Source organism: Dendrobates tinctorius, unplaced genomic scaffold (genome assembly GCF_039654945.1).
Source record: "Dendrobates tinctorius isolate UK_male_01 unplaced genomic scaffold, ASM3965494v1 ptg000126l, whole genome shotgun sequence".
Classification (NCBI taxonomy): domain Eukaryota; kingdom Metazoa; phylum Chordata; class Amphibia; order Anura; family Dendrobatidae; genus Dendrobates; species Dendrobates tinctorius.
The window spans coordinates 19036886-19055672 of record NW_027361794.1 but is presented as its reverse complement, the minus strand read 5'-3'; the positions used below and the strand labels follow the sequence as shown (position 1 = coordinate 19055672).

At 45.6% G+C, this 18787-nt stretch overlaps 1 protein-coding gene across 1 annotated transcript in view; it reads left to right on the top strand.

Moving 5' to 3' along the window:
- LOC141047064 (uncharacterized) overlaps positions 1-18787 on the top strand; it is a 149262-nt gene that overhangs the window by 125996 nt on the left and 4479 nt on the right. The window lies entirely within an intron of this gene.

Here is an 18787-nt window from a genome sequence, read left to right as displayed (position 1 = left end):
CCATCACTGCAGTCGGACGCCAAATTGGCTTTAGAAGCCCAGTGTGTCAGTGGCCCCCGAGGCAAAGTGGCTACCGAGGTGCCAAATGTGCCGAATGTGCCAAAGTGGCTACCGAGGCGCCGAATGTGCCAAAGTGGCTACTGAGGGGCTTTGTGCACAAAAGTGGCTACCAAGGATTCCTGCATGCCAAAATGGCTACCAAGGGGCCAAAGTGGCTAACAAGGGGCCCCACACATCAAAGTGGCTACCCAGGGGCAGGGCCCTGCATGCCAGACTTGCTCCTGAGGTTCATTGGCACTAAAGTGGTTTCTGAGGGGCCCTGGGAACCAGACTGGCTCCTGAGGGGGCCCGCACAACAAAGTGGGTCTTGGGCTTCACATACTAAAGTGGCCCCTGAGAGGCCTCGCATGCCAGACTGGCTCCTGAAAGGCCCCGACATCATAGTGGCTGTTGAGGGGCCACACCATGCCAAAGTGGCTTGTGAGGGACTGTACTATGCCAGTCGCTTTGGCTTTTACCAACCTAAGATGATTTTCACCACAAGAATGTCCACAAAATATTTACATGAAAACGCCATATGCGCTTTTGTCCATTTTTATTTTTCAGGGGTGCAGCTGCAATTAAATGGTTGCTATCATTACTAAGGTCCCCATCACACTGAGCGAGCATCCGATCCATGACGTTTCAGCAATACCCCGCTGTGACGGCGGCAATTGCTGCGTGTGACAGTGGGATACAACATCGCAGGGGGCATTCCTGAGCATGGCTGATCCCAGTCCCGGACGTTTTCATGTATCATACACTCCCAGCGAAGAAAATTGTTCATTGTGACCGCTGCGCTTGCATAGCTGCGATGTCGGGTTTGCGACGTTGCAGCGTCGCGTTCGTCAGCGGTATCAATCAGTGTGAAGGGACCTTAAGGACTTACGAGTCCACTAATGGTACAATTATATTGAGTAAATAGGGACCACTGCACTGCTATAAGAAATGTATGTGACAAGGTTCCCTGACTTCTATAACAAATGTTAGTGGCCTGAGTAAAGAAAATTGCCTCAGAGTAAAACCATTTTGGTTGTCCATAGGAACCAGAGGTCGGCGTTCATATTTGAAACTGCTGAGGTAAAGTGAAAGCTGACCTCTGATTGGTTGTCGGGGCCACTCGAGCAGTCTGTCAGGCAGTTTCACTGTGTGAGGCCTGCTCTTCCTAATCTGCTAGTCACCTTCTAAGTTCTGTGTTCGGTGAATAACATAAAGCAGAATTTCCACTGAGGTAAATCTGCCCCATAATCTGCCCCTAAGGGTGTATTCACACGTGTGAGAGGAGCAGTTAGCAAATCGCTGCCATTTTTTTCTCATAGCAAATTTTGCCATACAGCATTATGTAAAGGCTGGGAGCCAAAAATTAGGGCATGTCATTGTTTCTTTCCCGCAGCCCTAAAGTACAGTATTTCACCTATGTTATTAATTTCCATGGGGGGAACTATGCCGTGCTTATTCCAGCAGATTTACTCCAGGTTTTGTGGCAATAAGGTCGTTTCATAAAGGAGATTCTTTGGCGCGAATATTGCCGGACATTTTAGCTCTACAAAATCACAACCTATTGTTTTCAATGGCCGTATTCACATGGCCACATGACATCACATGTGAATATGCCCATTGATAACAATGGGTCATGATTTTTAGCAAGAAAATTGTCCGCAATTCTCATGCCAAAAAAATCGCCCCTGTGAAACGTCCCTAATGCTGTGGATTTGCTGCGTGTCTGTAACAATTTTGCAGTCTCCTATTTTACTAAAATAGGTCTCAGGCATACAGCAGAGTTTGATCATTGATTTTTCAATGATGTTTGGAGGCGAAAACCAGGAGTGAAACTCAAAGACAAAATTTATACTGGAAAGATCTGCACCAATTTTGTATTTTGCACCTACACCTGATGCTTTTACAGGGCTTTTCATGGCCCCTTTATAAACATCTATGTTAAAATCACCTGCAAAAATGCCCAGCCAGATGTTTTTGCAAGCGATTTTCAAGGCTCCCGTAGGTTATAATGGGCAATTTCCCAGCACTAATGCGCTTAAACGGGCTTAAGCACATTAGTGATTGTGATACTTGGTCGACTTTTTGCTTGCAACCTTCATTTGACTTTATTAGCTGATACTCAAAGACAACCACAGCTATAAACATCACAACAACTCTCATAGCTGTATGAAAAACACTTGAAAAGAACTATCAAGAGAAAAAACTCCGCAATATAGAATAAACATAAGAAAAATGGAGTGCTGACTTCAATAATATATAAAGGATAAGATTTTTATTAATAAATTGAAACAATATACAACATAGTACAAACAACAAGGAAAGATTCCACGCAAGTAATCATAGGAGATTTGTCAAGGGAAGGTTAGTGCCAAAGGCCTGGAGTTATGTATATACTAGCCCAGTCACCCATATAATATAACCAGGGTGCAAGCGGTAACCCTGGTGGGGCGAACATAAAGTGCATAGTGCATAGTGCAGAGGGATTAAACAGGCCAATTAAGGACACTTACCCATTTAACTAAGGAAGCAGTGCTCACAAATCCCCTAAGAAGACCCTGGACGCGCGTTTCGCGATATGCTTTATCAACAGGGGTTGATAAAGCATATCGCGAAACGCGCGTCCAGGGTCTTCTTAGGGGATTTGTGAGCACTGCTTCCTTAGTTAAATGGGTAAGTGTCCTTAATTGGCCTGTTTAATCCCTCTGCAGTATGCACTATGCACTTTATGTTCGCCCCACCAGGGTTACCGCTTGCACCCTGGTTATATTATATGGGTGACTGGGCTAGTATATACATAATTTCAGGCCTTTGGCACTAACCTTCCCTTGACAAATCTCCTATGATTACTTGCGTGGAATCTTTCCTTGTTGTTTGTACTATGTTGTATATTGTTTCAATTTATTAATAAAAATCTTATCCTTTATATATTATTGAAGTCAGCACTCCATTTTTCTTATGTTTATTCTTCATTTGACTTTGCAACTTTTGACACAAGTCACGTGATTTGACAGGTGTCGCACTGCCCATTGAAATCAATGGGAGAAGGGGGAAAAAAATCGCCAGCGGTCGCACAACCCCTGGCATGTTTTTGGCAATTTTTTTTCTTTCCCATTCATTTCAATGGGTAGTGTGAACGCGACTCTTGCACAAAGATAAGACATGACCACAATTTATTTCTCTCGCTTTCGCGCTGAGAAAGTTTGCCAGACTCTGCCTAGGACAGTCTGCCTGTTCTTCACAAGTGTCAGGACCCCGTTCATTTCATGTTACGTGTTACAGAACCACTCAGCACCCAGAATATGTTGTGCAGTTATATGTATGGATAATAGGTTCTATGTGAGATGCATGTCCCTAATGCATCAGCACTCCCCTTTTGTCCGCCCCCCCCACCTTTGTAATTTCCACAGTAAACATTGGCAGGCTCCGGCCACCTGCGGCTTTTGTAATGCATGTCTGGCCTGCCGCTTTTCTATTGGCCTGCCCTCTGTATCTGTGTGATATATTTTGTGTCCTGTGAGTAAAGTGTTGTCAGACTGGAAATACGTGGAGAAGCAGTGATCTTTTATATGCGCCCATGAAAACAAGGAATTCCAGCCAGCGTTATTCATTCAGACTCCAGCCAACGCAGAGCGGACCTCCGAAAACATGGGGTGGTACTGAAAGAGGTACCCCAGCTTGGTAGACCCTGTTACACTGGTGGTAGACAGCGGGATTTGATACCCCTTCTACAGGAGGAAAGGAATGAATGGAAAATAACTACCAGAAGTTAAAGAGGACTACATTAAAAGATCTGGTGGAAGCCCGAGGGTTGATCGCCAGCAACAAAACAAGACCGGATTTGATAGCAGCCATCAAGGAACACGACAGTGCAGCGCCCCCCAATGTGAATGTGGAGGAGACCGAATTCCAGAGGCAGGTAAAGAACAGACTGGTGTTCTATGGCCTAAACCCTGCAGTAGAGATCATACGAGAGGTGATGGCTGATGTGCATACTGATCTGAAGGAAAAGATGGCCGAGCGGACCAGGATAGAGCTAGCCAAGATGGAGATGGCAGAGCGGAGAGAGGAGTGTCAGCGAGCAGGGGGAGCTCTGGCCTTCGACCAGGTACCTTCAACAGTAAGCCACAAAAAGATCCAGTATAATGCCTTCCGACAGTTTGGGGAAGCAGAGGAAGACATTGATGGCTTTCTGCAGGACTTTGAGCGGCAGTGTGCCCTTCATCAAGTGAAGCCGGAGGAACGGGTTCAGATTCTGGCCAGCAAGTTAACAGGCCGGGCAGCAGACGCCTATCGCACGGTACCTGATGAGGACTGTATGGACTATGAGCAGATCAAAGAAGTGATCTTGGCCCGGTATGCTCTGACACAAGAGGCCTACCGCCAAAAGTTCCACGGACTTATAAAACGCGTAACCGATACCCACGCTGAATGGGCCTGTAAATTACGACGGTCACTGCTACAGTGGGTACAAGGGAGCCAAGCAACCACTAAGGAGGACGTCCTCCAGCTCTTCCTGTTAGAACGATTCTTTAATGGACTAAACCCCGAGACACAGGAATGGCTTCGGGACAGGCGGCCAATGACTCTTGAGGAAGCCGCTCGTCTGGTCAATGAACATCATGATGCCAGGAGGCCGCAGTTCTCCGGATCAAAGGTGGTCACTAGGGGCCCGCCCATGGACCTGGAGGGGCCCCAAACCACCGAAGATTGTCGGGGGACCAGCTAGAAACCCGGCCTACCACAGTCCCCCTGGGGCGCGATGCTACACCTGCCGTCAGCTGGGCCACCTGCAAAGACAATGCCCCAACCGGACTCAGCATACCCAGTGGCCAAAGGCAGGAACAGCTACCTTCAGCCGGGCTGCTGTACACTGCTACCAAGGCAAAGCTGACCCGGCATTGGGGGCTACGACTAACCAAGGGGTGGAAGAGATGGAGGAAGTGCTGCATGAAGTAGACCCCGTGCAGGCAGCCCGGGCAGATAATCGACAATAGCATCGACAGGTCGTTTGGGTTAATGGGAAACGTATGCAGGGACTAAGAGATTCCGGGGCAACTTTGACCCTTGTGAAGCCTCATCTCGTCAGGGACCAAGAGAAGACGGACCGGACAGTGGCAGTCCGTGTATCAGGGGGAGCTATACATCGACTACCCACTGCCAGGATTCACCTGAACTGGGGAGTCCGGGATGGCATTGTTGAGGTCGGCTTGATGGAGGATTTGCCTGCGGACTTCTTGCTGGGAAATGACTTGGGGCCCATTTTGTCTGCATTCTTGATGGCCCCTCTGGCTGAGACCTATCCTGTGACCACCCGGAGACAAGCTCGAGCTGCGGAGGCAGAATCACACTCAGAGGAGGCCCAGGTAAGACATCCCAGCCCTGCACGTATTCCCATAGCAAGACATTTCTTTGGGCCACCCCAGATGAATTTAAGAGGGAGTTACTTGAGGATCCTTCATTAGAGGGATATCGTGGGAAGGCACAGGAGGGGAGAGGAGTACTGGAAGGGGAACAGTTTGTATGGAAGCAGGGACTCCTCTACCGGATCACAGAGCAGCACCACACAGGAACGAGCCCCACTATAAAACAGCTGGTAGTTCCCAAGAAGTATAGGCAGGAGCTACTGCGAATCTCTCATGATATACCCTTGGCCGGGCACTTCGGCGTCAGTCGCACCAGGCATTGTCTGACACAAAACTTCTTTTGGCCGGGGGTAACCTATGATGTTCGTCAGTACTGCCAGACCTGTGACAGTTGTCAGCGCATTGGCGAGAGAGGGATCGATGCAAGGCCAAATTACGCCCCCTCCCCATTGTGGAGGAACAATTTAGCCGAGTAGTGGTCGATCTGATAGGGCCGTTAGCCAAACCCAGTCCGTCCGCGAAAAAGTATATATTGACAGTGGTAGATTATGCCACACTGTATCCAGAGGCGGTTGCGTTACCTAACATACTGGCAGAGACGGTGGCGGCCACCCTGCTCCAGGTTTTCTCACGGGTTGGATTTCCCCAGGAGATTATCTCGGACCAGGGTACCCAGTTTACAGCAGAGGTGACCAACCAACTGTGGAAGCTGTGCGGCGTAAAGTCCATTAGAAGTGCCCCGTACCACCTGCAAACCAATGGGTTGTGTGAACGCTTTAACGGGACATTAAAACAGCTCATTGGGACTTTTACCAGGACCTACAGGGACTGGGAGAAATTATTGCCACACCTCCTGTTTGCCTATCGGGAGGTGCCCCAAGAATCCACGGGGTTCTCCCCATTCGAGCTGGTATATGGGAGACGGGTAAGGGGAACCCTAGACTTAGTGCTGGAACACTGGGAAGGGGAGGGCCTCATAGAAGGGGTACCTATTGTACCCTATGTGCTGGAATTCCGGGACCACCTACAGGAGCTGACTCAGGCGGTACGTGAGAACATGCAGGCGACCCAGCGGCGCCAGCGCATATGGTACGATTGGAGGGCCAGAGAGCGCACTTTGGAAATAGGACAGAAGGTCCTGGTGTTAGAGCCCACTAAGCAGAATAAGTTTCAAGCTGCATGGCAGGGGCCCTACCAGGTAGTGGGGAAAATAGCCGACACAACCTATAATGTCGCCGATTGTGATGACCCCAGGGTTATCCGCATGTTCCACGTGAATATGCTGAAGCCCTACCGGGAGCGCCCTGAAGAGGTAGTGGCCATCTGTGCACCTGAAGCAGAGGATTTAGCCGGACTTCTCTTGCCGGATGTCTTAGGGGAAAGGACCCAGTCTAAAACATGGGACCAGGTACACTTGGGTGAAGACCTAAGCCCCCGGGAGAGACATCAGGCGGAGGCGTTGTTGAGGCTGCGATAGAGGATGTTTTCAGAGAGACCGGGGTACACTCGCCTGGCACAACACAAGGTTGAGACCCAGGATCAGAACCCCCTGCGACAAAACCCCTTCCGCGTCCCTGATTCTGTACGAGAGGGGATGCGACAAGAGATATTGATATGTTGCGTTTAGGGGTCATTAAAGAGTCAGATAGTCTACACAAAACCGTGTAGTCCCATCCTTTATGGGCACTAACACTAAGGGGAATGCCCAGGGACTATCGTAAGCTCAATGAGAAAACAGTGACGGATGCATACCCCATGCAGCGTGTGGATGAGTTGTTAGAACGGCTGGCGGGGGCAAAGTATTTGACCATCATCGATCTATGCAAAGGCTACTGGAAGATTCCCCTTAGTCCTGATGCTATTACCAAGTCGGCATTTGTCACCCTGTTCGGCTTATTCCAGTTTCGAGTTATGCCATTCGGGATGAAGAATGCCCCGGCGACCTTCCAAAGGCTGGCTGACCAGCTTCTGGATGGTCTCCAGGACTATGCTTGTGCCTACCTGGACGACATCGCCATCTACAGTGCGACATGGGAAGAGCATCTAAATCACCTAGAGACAGTATTGGACAGGATCCACCAGACTGGAATCACCCTGAACCCAAACAAGTGTCACGTGGGCAAAGCAGAGGTTCAATATTTAGGTCATTGGGTGGGAAGTGGGAAACCACGACCAGAACCAGCCAAGATTGAGGCCATAGCCAAATGGGCCATCCCACGCACTAAAACCCAGGTCATGGCGTTTCTAGGGACAGCGGGGTATTACAGGAAATTTGTTCCCAATTACAGCAGCATAGCCAAGCCCCTCACTGATTTGACCCATAAGAACCAACCCCGCCAGGTAACCTGGACCTCAGAGTGTGAGGAAGCCTTCCGCCAACTAAAGGACGCCCTCACCAATACCCCTGTATTGGCCGTACCCGATCCAACTAAACGTTTCCTGGTTCACACCGACGCTTCTATGTTTGGATTGGGGGCAGTACTGAGCCAAGTCGGGCCGGACGGCCAAGAGCACCCGGTAGCTTACCTGAGTCGGAAACTACTGCCCCGTGAAGTAAGCTATGCGGCCATCGAGAAGGAGTGCCTGGCGGTAGTATGGGCACTCAAGAAGTTGCAACCATATTTGTATGGACGACAGTTTTCCCTCCTATCGGACCATAATCTCCTAGTCTGGCTTAATCGGGTCTCCGGAGACAATGCCAGATTGCTGCGGTGGAGTTTAGCCCTACAACCTCTAGACTTCACCATCCACCACAGACCCGGCAAACAATACGGTAACGCCGATGGACTAAGTCGACAAACGGAACTTGTACCAACCCCATAAACTTCGGTCATCCCCAAACCGATCCGTGGAGGATCAGACTGTGTATGCCGATCGCGTCGCTGAAAAGGGGGAGCCGTGTTACGTGCTACAGAACCACTCAGCACCCAGAATATGTTGTGCAGTTATATGTATGTATAATAGGTTCTATGTGAGATACATGTCCCTAATGCATCAGCATTCCCATTTTGTCCGCCCTCCCCCCACCTTTGTAATTTCCACAGTAAACATCGGCAGGCTCCGGCCACCTGCAGCTTTTGTAATGCACGTCTGGTCTGCCGCTTTTCTATTGGCCTGCCCTCTGTATCTGTGTGATATATTTTGTGTCCTGTGAGTAAAGTGTTGTCAGACTGGAAATACATGGAGAAGCAGTGATCTTTTATATGCGCCCATGAAAACAAGGAATTCCAGCCAGCGTCATTCATTCAGACTCCAGCCAACGCAGAGCGGACCTCCGAAAACACGGGGTGGTACTGAAAGAGGTACCCCAGCTTGGTAGACCCCGTTACATCATCATTGCGGGTCCCAGCGTCCCCTTGAAGCAAATGGTGGTGACATCACACAGGTCCTTTAGCCTGCACCCAATATTATATGATGGTGACTGTAACGGGGTCTTCTGTGCTGTAATACCTCTTACATTACCACCCCGTTTCTCAGGAGGTTCACTCTGCTTTTCCTCACTTCTGAATGAAGGCCGCTGGTTTGAAAGGCTTTGTAACATGGGAACATATAAAAGATCACTGCTCCTCCATGTATTTCCAGTGTGATAACATTTTACTCATCAGTCTCAGAATATATAAACATACAGAGGGCAGGACAATCAGTATGTGTCCGGCCAGTAGATAACAGGTTCCAATTAAAGGGCCTGTCACACTAAGCGATATCGCTAGCAATATCACTATAACGTCACTGGTTTTTGTGACGTTATAGCGATATTGCTAGCGATATCGCTATGTCTGATACTTACCTCCGAACGCTCCCCCGCTGCTTATCGCTGATCGCGCAAGAACGTCCTGGAACGTTTCTCGTCGTCAGCTTCCTGTGGAGAGACGAGCGTGGACGCGGGCGGGAGGACGTCAGGATCGCCTAGTGTGACAGGTAAGTAGCGACCCCCGTCCTCTGCGATGTCGCTGGTGAGATCTGCCTGTGTGGCAGCTCACTAGCGACCACTTAGCGATGCACCAGCGATCCTGACCGCGTCATATCGCTGGTCGGGATCGCTGGTGCATCGCTAAGTGTGACAGTACCTTAAGACGCCAGACATACATTACAATAGCGGGGGGATTTACAAAGGTGGGGGGAGGTCAGAAGTGGTATATATCGTTTACCTCTGCCCAGGGGGGCAGCCGGTCGATTGCTGCATTAAGGGCATACATCTCACATTACAACTATCATACATGCATCTCCTATTCGGGATGCTGGGGGGTTCTGTAACACGGCTCCCCCTTTTCAGCGACACGATCGGCATACAGTCTGATCCTTAACGGATCGGCTTGGGGATGACCGAAGTCTATGGGGTTGGTACAAGTTTCGTTTGCCGACTTAGCGCCGATGGACTAACATTTTTTTTGCCGGCACTGTAGTGGATGGTGAAGTCTAGAGCTTGTAGGGCTAAACTCCACCGCAGTAATCTGGCGGCGTCTCCAGAAACCCGATTAAGCCTGACTAGGGGATTATGGTCCGTTAGGAGGGGAAACTGTCGTCCATACAAACTTCTTGAGTGCCCATACTACTGCCAGGCACTCCTTCTCGATGGCCGCATAGCTTACTTCGCAAGGCAATAGTTTCCGACTCAGGTAAGCTACAGAGTGGTCTTGTCCGTCCGGCCCGACTTGGCTCAGCATTGCCCCCAATCCAGACATAGAAGCGTCGGTGTGAACCAGGAAACGTTTAGTTGGATCGGGTGTGGCCAATGCTGGGGTATTGGTGAGGGCGTCCTTTAGTTGGCGGAAGGCTTCCTCACACTCTGAGGTCCAGGTTACCTGGCGGGGTTGGTTCTTACGGGTCAAATCAGTGAGGGGCTTGGCTACGCTGCTGTAATTGGGAACGAATTTCCTGTAATACCCTGCTGTCCCTAGAAATGCCATGACCTGGGTTTTAGTGCGTGGGGTGGGCCATTTGGCTATGGCCTCAATCTTGGCTGGTTCTAGTCGCTGTTTCCCACTTCCCACCCAGTGTCCTAAATTCTGAACCTCTGCTTTGCCCACATGACACTTGTTGGGGTTCAAGGTGATTCCGGCCGTGTGGATCCTGTCCAATACTGTCTCTAGGTGTCACAAAGAAAAAGTTTTTTGTCAGCTCACCAAACCGTAGCAAATGCGAAGTCTGGAGGAATGCAATCAATCCTGGGCGGTGCAGGGAACTTGGATTCCGGAAAATCTTGTAGGCACAATACTTGGGAGATGTTCCAGCAACTTCGACCAAAGGATGGTTAAAATCAAAAGACTTTATTCCAAAAAAATGATTAAAAACAGAATAGATGCATAAAAAACATATGGTTCACCAATGTGACAGACGCTTACGCGTTTCGGACTAGAGGGTCCTTACTCATAGCTTAACATCTTACAAATAAGCATATACCTATATACACTTGCTGGCTGAAGTAAAGTGGGAGGGAAACAAAATGGGCGGAGGTCCACAATAGCAGGAAGGGAGGGTTTTCTCCACAACAAAAAAAAGGCATAGTATCTGAACATGGAGGAAATCACCACATCATCTTAATCATATATATATAAAAGATCAGATTTTAAATTCATGCCTGCGGGATATCGTGTTTTTAACTTAAAAATCCACATTGCTTCTTTGCGCTGCAATTCCTTTTTTCTATCACCTCCCCTCTTGGGGTTTGGGACAGTTTCTATTATATTAACCCTACAAGTACTGACATCTCCTCCATGTACAGAAATAAAATGCTGAGAGGCTCCCGAGGGACACCTTGTAGTTTTATTACATGAATCATAAAGATGTGCAGAAATCCTTTTGCGAAGAGGACGTGTGGTGTTGCCCACATATTGAATGCAGCATGTTTCACATGTTATTAAATAAATAACATATGTGGAACTACAGTTGGCAAACATATTTATGACATATTCATTTTTTGTAACTGTGGATTTAAATGTAGACGTATTATACATGTATTTACATAAACCGCATGATCTTATTCCACAACGATAGCTACCAGAGACAGATAACCAGCTTGAATTATTTTCTGATGAAAAACGCAAAGTGTGATCACTGGGGGACAAAATATTCGCAATTGTAGTTCCTTTTTTAGGAATAAAATTGCAGCCTTTATCCAATATAGTTCTCAAAGTTGGATCCACCCGTAAAATAGGTAGATTTGATTTAATAATTTCCGTTATTTGATTAAATTGATCACTATATTTAGTAATAAAAACTGGTTTCTCCTCAAAATTACTAAATTTTGATTTTATTTCCAAATAATCATCTCTTGTTTTTCTTTCTGCTACAATTTTACCCCTATTAATTTGATGCTTGCGATAACCTCTAGTCTTTAATCGTTCATCAATTACTTGACATTCCTGTCTGTAAAATGAATCAGTTGTGCAGCACCTCTTGGCACGCACAAATTCACCTACTGGGAGATTATTAATGACATGTTTGGGATGGTTGCTGCTAGCATGCAGCAAAGAATTACCTGATTGCGGTTTTCTATATAAACATACTTCAACCCTAAAATCTGCTTCATTTCCAATCAACATCATGTCAAGAAAAGCAATTCGTTCTTTATTCATATGATATGTAAATTTTAGATTATGATTATTAGTATTAAGGAATTTTATGAATTCTTTTATATTATCTGGATCACTCTTCCATATTATTATCAGATCATCAATGAATCTTCCAAAAAATTCTATATGATCCATAAAAATATTTTCCTGACCATAAATTTTTTCTTCCTCCCACCAAGTAACAAATATATTTGCAAGCGATGGGGAAAATTTCGCCCCCATCGCACATCCTTGTAATTGAAGGAACAAATTGCTTTTCCTTTTAAACATAAAGTAGTTGTTTTTTAACAAAAATTCAGTTACAGATAAAATAAATTGCTGCAATTCCACACTGTATTTAGTATATTTAAGCAACTGATCCTGAAGTGCACGAATAGCTAGATGATGAGGTATAGATGAATACAGTGTAGCAATATCTGCAGTAACCCATGTATAATTACTATTCCACTTAATGTTCTTCATTACACGTAACACATGTTTGCTGTCCTTGATATAGCTAGGTGATCTCAATACTAGAGGTTGAAGTCGTGCATCCAACCAATCCCCCAAATTCTCCAATAATGACCCTATTCCAGATACAATAGGCCGCATAGGTGGGGGAAATACCCCCTTATGAACCTTGGGCAAGGCATGAAAAAGAGGAATTTTGGGGAAAGGTGGATTCATAAATTCCAATTGCTGACTAGTAAGAAAACCCATCAAATGTCCTTCTTCCAAAATTTTCATTTAAAGAACTCTTATCTCCTCTGTAGGATCCTTCAATAACGGCTTGTACACAACACTGTCTTGAAGCAACTTATGCACTTCTTGTTCATAAAGACCAGTGTCCAGTATAGTAGTAGATCCACCTTTATCTGAATTTTTTATAACAATGTTAGAATTTTTCTTCAATTCCTCCAATGCATTTTTTTGTTTTTTTGTTAAATTTTTTTTTATTGTTCTGATTTTTATTTTCCAATGCCAATTTAGTAAGTTCACTTTCCACCACTATTTGAAATTCCTCCATCACTGTGCTACGTGACTGCACTGGGTAATAAGTAGGATTGGGAACCCTGTTTCCAAACAGACGGTCATTTATGTCCAAAAAATTTTTTTCTTCTTCTGACATTTCATACAAATTTTTTAAAATAATCTGGTCTGAAAAAGATTTTTCTGAATATTCATTCACAGGTGGAATCTCATCTTGGACAGTATGAATAGAGTCTTGTTCATCAAAAAAATGTTTCTTTATTGTTAAACCTCTGATAAATTTATTCATGTCCAGAATTGTGTCAAAAAGATTAAACTGTTTATTTGGGACAAAACCCAGTCCTTTCTCCAGAACTTCCACCTGTGCATCTGACAAAATTGTAGCTGACAGGTTTAGAACTGTTTGTTCCTCTTTTGGTAGTGCCTGGTGTAGTAATTTCGTCTTACGATATTTTCGCCCTGCCCGCCTCCGTTTTTTCTTGATGACAATACTTTGTTCTGTGAATCCAAGTTTTTTGTCAGGATAGAACTAGTAGTCGCTGCCTGTTCTTCTATGTCTACATCAGACTGATCAGTACACCCATCTGTATTATCAGTAGACGAAAAACTCACATGTCTTTGCGATTTATACCACTTTCGAAAACTACTGTTCGGGGTGTTATTTCTATTGAATGTTTTCCAACTGTAGACCACATTTTCATCATAATCTCTAATGTCTCTTTTAAATTTTTCTTGTTTCCTTTTTACAATGTCCCCTTCCAGCATATTCAGATTATCAAAGATCTTCTTTTTAGATTTGATATAATAATCCGTTTTCTCAAATTGTATTAATTCGGTTTCAATATCTTTGATTTTTTTATCCAAAACGGAAACTTTTTCTTCCTCATACTGGATAATAAGGGACATTAATTTTATGGAACAATCTGACAGAATGTTATTCCACTTGTCAGAAAAAGAGACATCAAATTGAACTGTGGAGCGTTTATTCAATCTTAAACCTCTAGGAATCATTTCATGACCTATATAATTTTGCAAAGTGGTCAGATCCCACCACGTTTTTAATCTGATGATCATTTGTTTTTCCAATTCTGATATAGATTTTTCAATATTATCATGATCCTTCAAATCCACTCTATTTGTTCTAGAAAACACAGCAGCGGCCTTGTTAAGTCTATCCACATTTTTTATAGAAAAAATTTTTTCGAGTCCTTAAAGGACACTTCACCTTCAGCCATATTATATAAATAGTCTTTATCTTTAGAAAATGAACTATTCACTTCAGAGAAAATTATTATTATAGATCAAATTCAGCTACTGGTTTATAGGAGCAAGACATAAACCGGCAAGTACACAAAGGAAAAAGTTTTTTGTCAGCTCACCAAACCGTAGCAAATGCGAAGTCTGGAGGAATGCAATCAATCCTGGGCGGTGCAGGGAACTTGGATTCCGGAAAATCTTGTAGGCACAATACTTGGGAGATGTTCCAGCAACTTCGACCAAAGGATGGTTAAAATCAAAAGACTTTATTCCAAAAAAATGATTAAAAACAGAATAGATGCATAAAAAACATATGGTTCACCAATGTGACAGACGCTTACGCGTTTCGGACTAGAGGGTCCTTACTCATAGCTTAACTTCTTACAAATAAGCATATACCTATATACACTTGCTGGCTGAAGTAAAGTGGGAGGGAAACAAAATGGGCGGAGGTCCACAATAGCAGGAAGGGAGGATTTTGTCTCTAGGTGTCAGTATGTGTCCGGCCAGTAGATAACAGGCTCCAATTAATATGCTAGACTTACCTTACAATAGCAGGGAGATTTACAAAGGTGGGGGGAGGTCAGAAGTGGGATATCTCATTTACCTCTGCACAGGGGGGCAGCCGGTCGATTGCTGCATTAAGGGCATACATCTCTCATTACAACTATCATACATGCATCTCCTATTCGGGATGCTGGGGGGGTTCTGTAACAGTGACATCACTACATCACCCCCATTGGCTTCATATAAAACCCATCCCAGGTTGTGCCATTGCTAGACACAACATTCATATTCTAACTTTACTTTCTTACAGTCGACACCTGATACACTGCTGTAAACCTGGCAGCGCTGTTCAAGCACCATGTATTTCCTTCAGGAAATGCCCATCTAGTTACTTATACTGTTTATTATTTCATCTTATCATTTATTTAGTAAATCCAATTTAGTTTACTCAATTCGTGTGTGAAACATTTCTTATTCATTACAATCTTTTAAATCCGTTACAAAACAGCTCAGTACACCTCGTACTCACGCGGCTCCACTCCGTACACCTCGTACTCAGGCAGCTCTGCTCCGAATACCTAGTACACACGACTCTGCTCTGTACACCTCGTACACATGCGGCTCCGCTCCACACGCCCCATACACAATGCAGCTCCGCTCCGTACGCCTTGTACACACGCAGCTCCGCTCCGTACACCTAGTACACACGGAGCTCTGCTCCAAACACTTCATACTCAGGCAGCTCTGCTCCGTACACCTAGTAAACACGACTCTACTCCGTATGCCTCATACACATTGGGCTCCACTCCTCACATCTCGTACACATGCAGCTCTGCTCCATACACCTTATACATACGCGACTCCGTTCCGTACACCTCCGTACACACACTGCTCTGCTACATCCACCATGTAAACCTCTCCTGACCCCACACATAAACTTCCCCTCTTGTAGCACCATGACAACCAGCACAGCACAGTCCTGTATACACTGAGGCCCTGATCATGTGACCCCTGACTCCTCCCCTCCTGTGACCTCAGTACAGGTCCTGTGCACATAGAGCAGCCATATATGTGGAGTGCGGCTCTGCGGGTGGAGGTCGGTGCCGGAGGCTCCATTATTCTCTGGGTGGAGGTCGGTGCTGGAGGCTCCATTATTCTCTATGTGGAGTGTGGCTCTGCGGGTGGAGGTCGGTGCCGGAGGCTCCATTATTCTCTGGGTGGAGTGCGGCTCTGCGGGTGGAGGTCGGTGCTGGAGGTTCCATTATTCTCTATGTGGAGTGTGGCTCTGCGGGTGGAGGTCGGTGCCGGAGGCTCTATTATTCTCTATGTGGAGTGCGGCTCTGCGGGTGGAGGTCGGTGCTGGAGGCTCCATTATTCTCTATGTGGAGTGCGGCTCTGCAGGTGGAGGCTCCACACCAGGACTGTAGCAGGTAGAGACCCCAATATCCACAGGTGTCTCTTCTAATTGGGGGAAACTATCACCTCTAATAATCCTCGGACAGTTCTGACAAACACGGGAAAGTGCCCCTTTATGGAGGTGACAGAAAGTCTGTTTAGTCTCTTTAGCTTCATAGTATCAGCTCTAATCCAATGGTGAGAGAGCGATTTACCCTGAAGAGTCAGAGATTGTGGGGTTGTTATAAAATTTTATATTTAGGGGGTTCTGTGTTGTCTCCTTATAAGAATCACAATGGTTTTGTTCCTTTTCCGCTGATAGATACAAGCGACCCAACTATGACAGACGAGAACCAAGGAAACCTGTATTACTCTCATAGTACGGGGCCTCTTACTTGCCCCCATATACAGTATAATGTTCCCCCAGTATCGCCATCCTCCACACACAATATGTTTCCACCCAAACCAGGAGATAATCAGTTCTCACTCTTCCCCATACTTAATGCCATAGAGCCCCTTTCTTGGTTCCCACACACAGAATTATGTTCCACAGTATCTCCATCCCCAATTTTATTTTTTGTGTTTTTCATGTAATATACGGAAGCCTACAGGAAAATGCTAAAATATTCCACTGTATGTGGAGACATTGGCCTCATATATCTCCTGTCTTGTTGTTGTTACAAAAAAGCCTTTATAAAATCCTGGGGTCTAAGGTTTCTCCTTGTGGAGAGTGACATACCAGCTCTGGCTTGTCAAGGTGAGGAGGCTTATTCGCCGTGCAATGCTTCTCTGGGAAATTTAATATGCAAATTGCCTCTTCAGAGAGAAAGAGGTGGCGCTATAGAGTTCAAGTCCTCTTTCTCTCTGAAGAAGCAATTTGCATTTATAAAAGCCTCAAACTTCTGTGTGTGACTCAGACCTGAGATCTAACGTGATAGAAGATTACAGAGCGGGGAAGACGGGAAACCTTCATATAGACGGCCGGTGGGGATGGAGTCAGTGACGGACTCTGGCCAAATATGTTTCTAGAGCCATAGTAGGAGATGAAGATGTCGTCCTCATCATGAAGTAGTTATTTCTCCTGTCCCGTGTAATGAATATCTCCTGCAGTATTGCTAATGCCGATTCCAGTGTCGGTAAATGAGACGAGAATTAGCGTTATGGAAGATGAGTCTATGAGGAACGTATTCAGCTGCCGACTCCGAGGAGGAAACTGCTTGTTGTCTGTGGCCTAAATATATAGGTTTTATTAGTAGATGTACAGTCATGGCCAAAAGTATTGACACCCCTGCAATTCTGTCAGATAATATTCAGTTTCTTCCTGAAAATGATTGCAAACACAAATTCTTTGGTATTATTATCTTCAATTAATTTGTCTTAAATGAAAAAACACAAAAGAGAATGAAGCAAAAAGCAAAACATTGATCATTTCACACAAAACTCCAAAAATGGGCCGGACAAAAGTATTGGCACCCTCAGCCTAATACTTGGTTGCACAACCTTTAGCCAAAATAACTGCGACCAACCGCTTCCGGTAACCATCAATGAGTTTCTTACAATGCTCTGCTGGAATTTTAGACCATTCTTCTTTGGCAAACTACTCCAGGTCCCTGATATTTGAAGGGTGCCTTCTCCAAACTGCCCTTTTTAGATCTCTCCACAGGTGTTCTATGGGATTCAGGTCTTGACTCATTGCTGGCCACCTTAGAAGTCTCCAGTGCTTTCTCTCAAACCATTTTCTAGTGTTTTTTGAAGTGTGTTTTGGGTTATTGTCCTGCTGGAAGACCCATGACCTCTGAGGTAGACCCAGCTTTCTCACACTGGGCCCTAAATTATGCTGCAAAATTTGTTGGTAGTCTTCTGACTTCATAATGCCATGCACACGGTCAAGCAGTCCAGTGCCAGAGGCAGCAAAGCAACCCCAAAACATCAGGGAACCTCCGCCATGTTTGACTGTAGGGACCGTGTACTTTTCTTTGAATGCCTCTTTTTTCTCCTGTAAACTCTATGTTGATGCTTTTGCCCTAAAAGCTCTACTTTTGTCTCATCTGACCAGAGAAAATTCTTCCAAAATGTTTTAGGCTTTTTCAGGTAAGTTTTGGCAAACTCCAGCCTGGCTTTTTTATGTCTCGGGGTAAGAAGTGAAGTCTTCCTGGGTCTCCTACCATACAATCCCTTTTCATTCAGATGCCGACAGATAGTACGGGTTGACACCGTTGTACTCTCGGACTGCAGGGCAGCTTGAACTTGTTTGGATGTTAGTGGAGGTTCTTTATCCAACATCCGCACAATCTTGCATTGAAATCTCTTGTCAATTTTTCTTTTCCGTCCACATCTAGGGAGGTTAGCCACAGTGCCATGGGCTTTAAACTTCTTGATGACACTGCGCACGGTAGACACAGGAACATTCTGGTCTTTGGAGATGGACTTGTAGCCTTGAGATTGCTCATGCTTCCTCACAATTTGGTTTCTCAAGTCCTCAGACAGTTCTTTGGTCTTCTTTCTTTTCTCCATGCTCAATGTGGTACACACAAGGACACAGGACAGAGGTTGAGTCAACTTTACTCCATGTCAACTGGCTGCAAGTGTGATTTAGCTATTGCCAACACCTGTTAGGTGCCACAGGTAAGTTACAGGTGCTGTTAATTACACAAATTAGAGAAGCATCACATGATTTTTCGAACA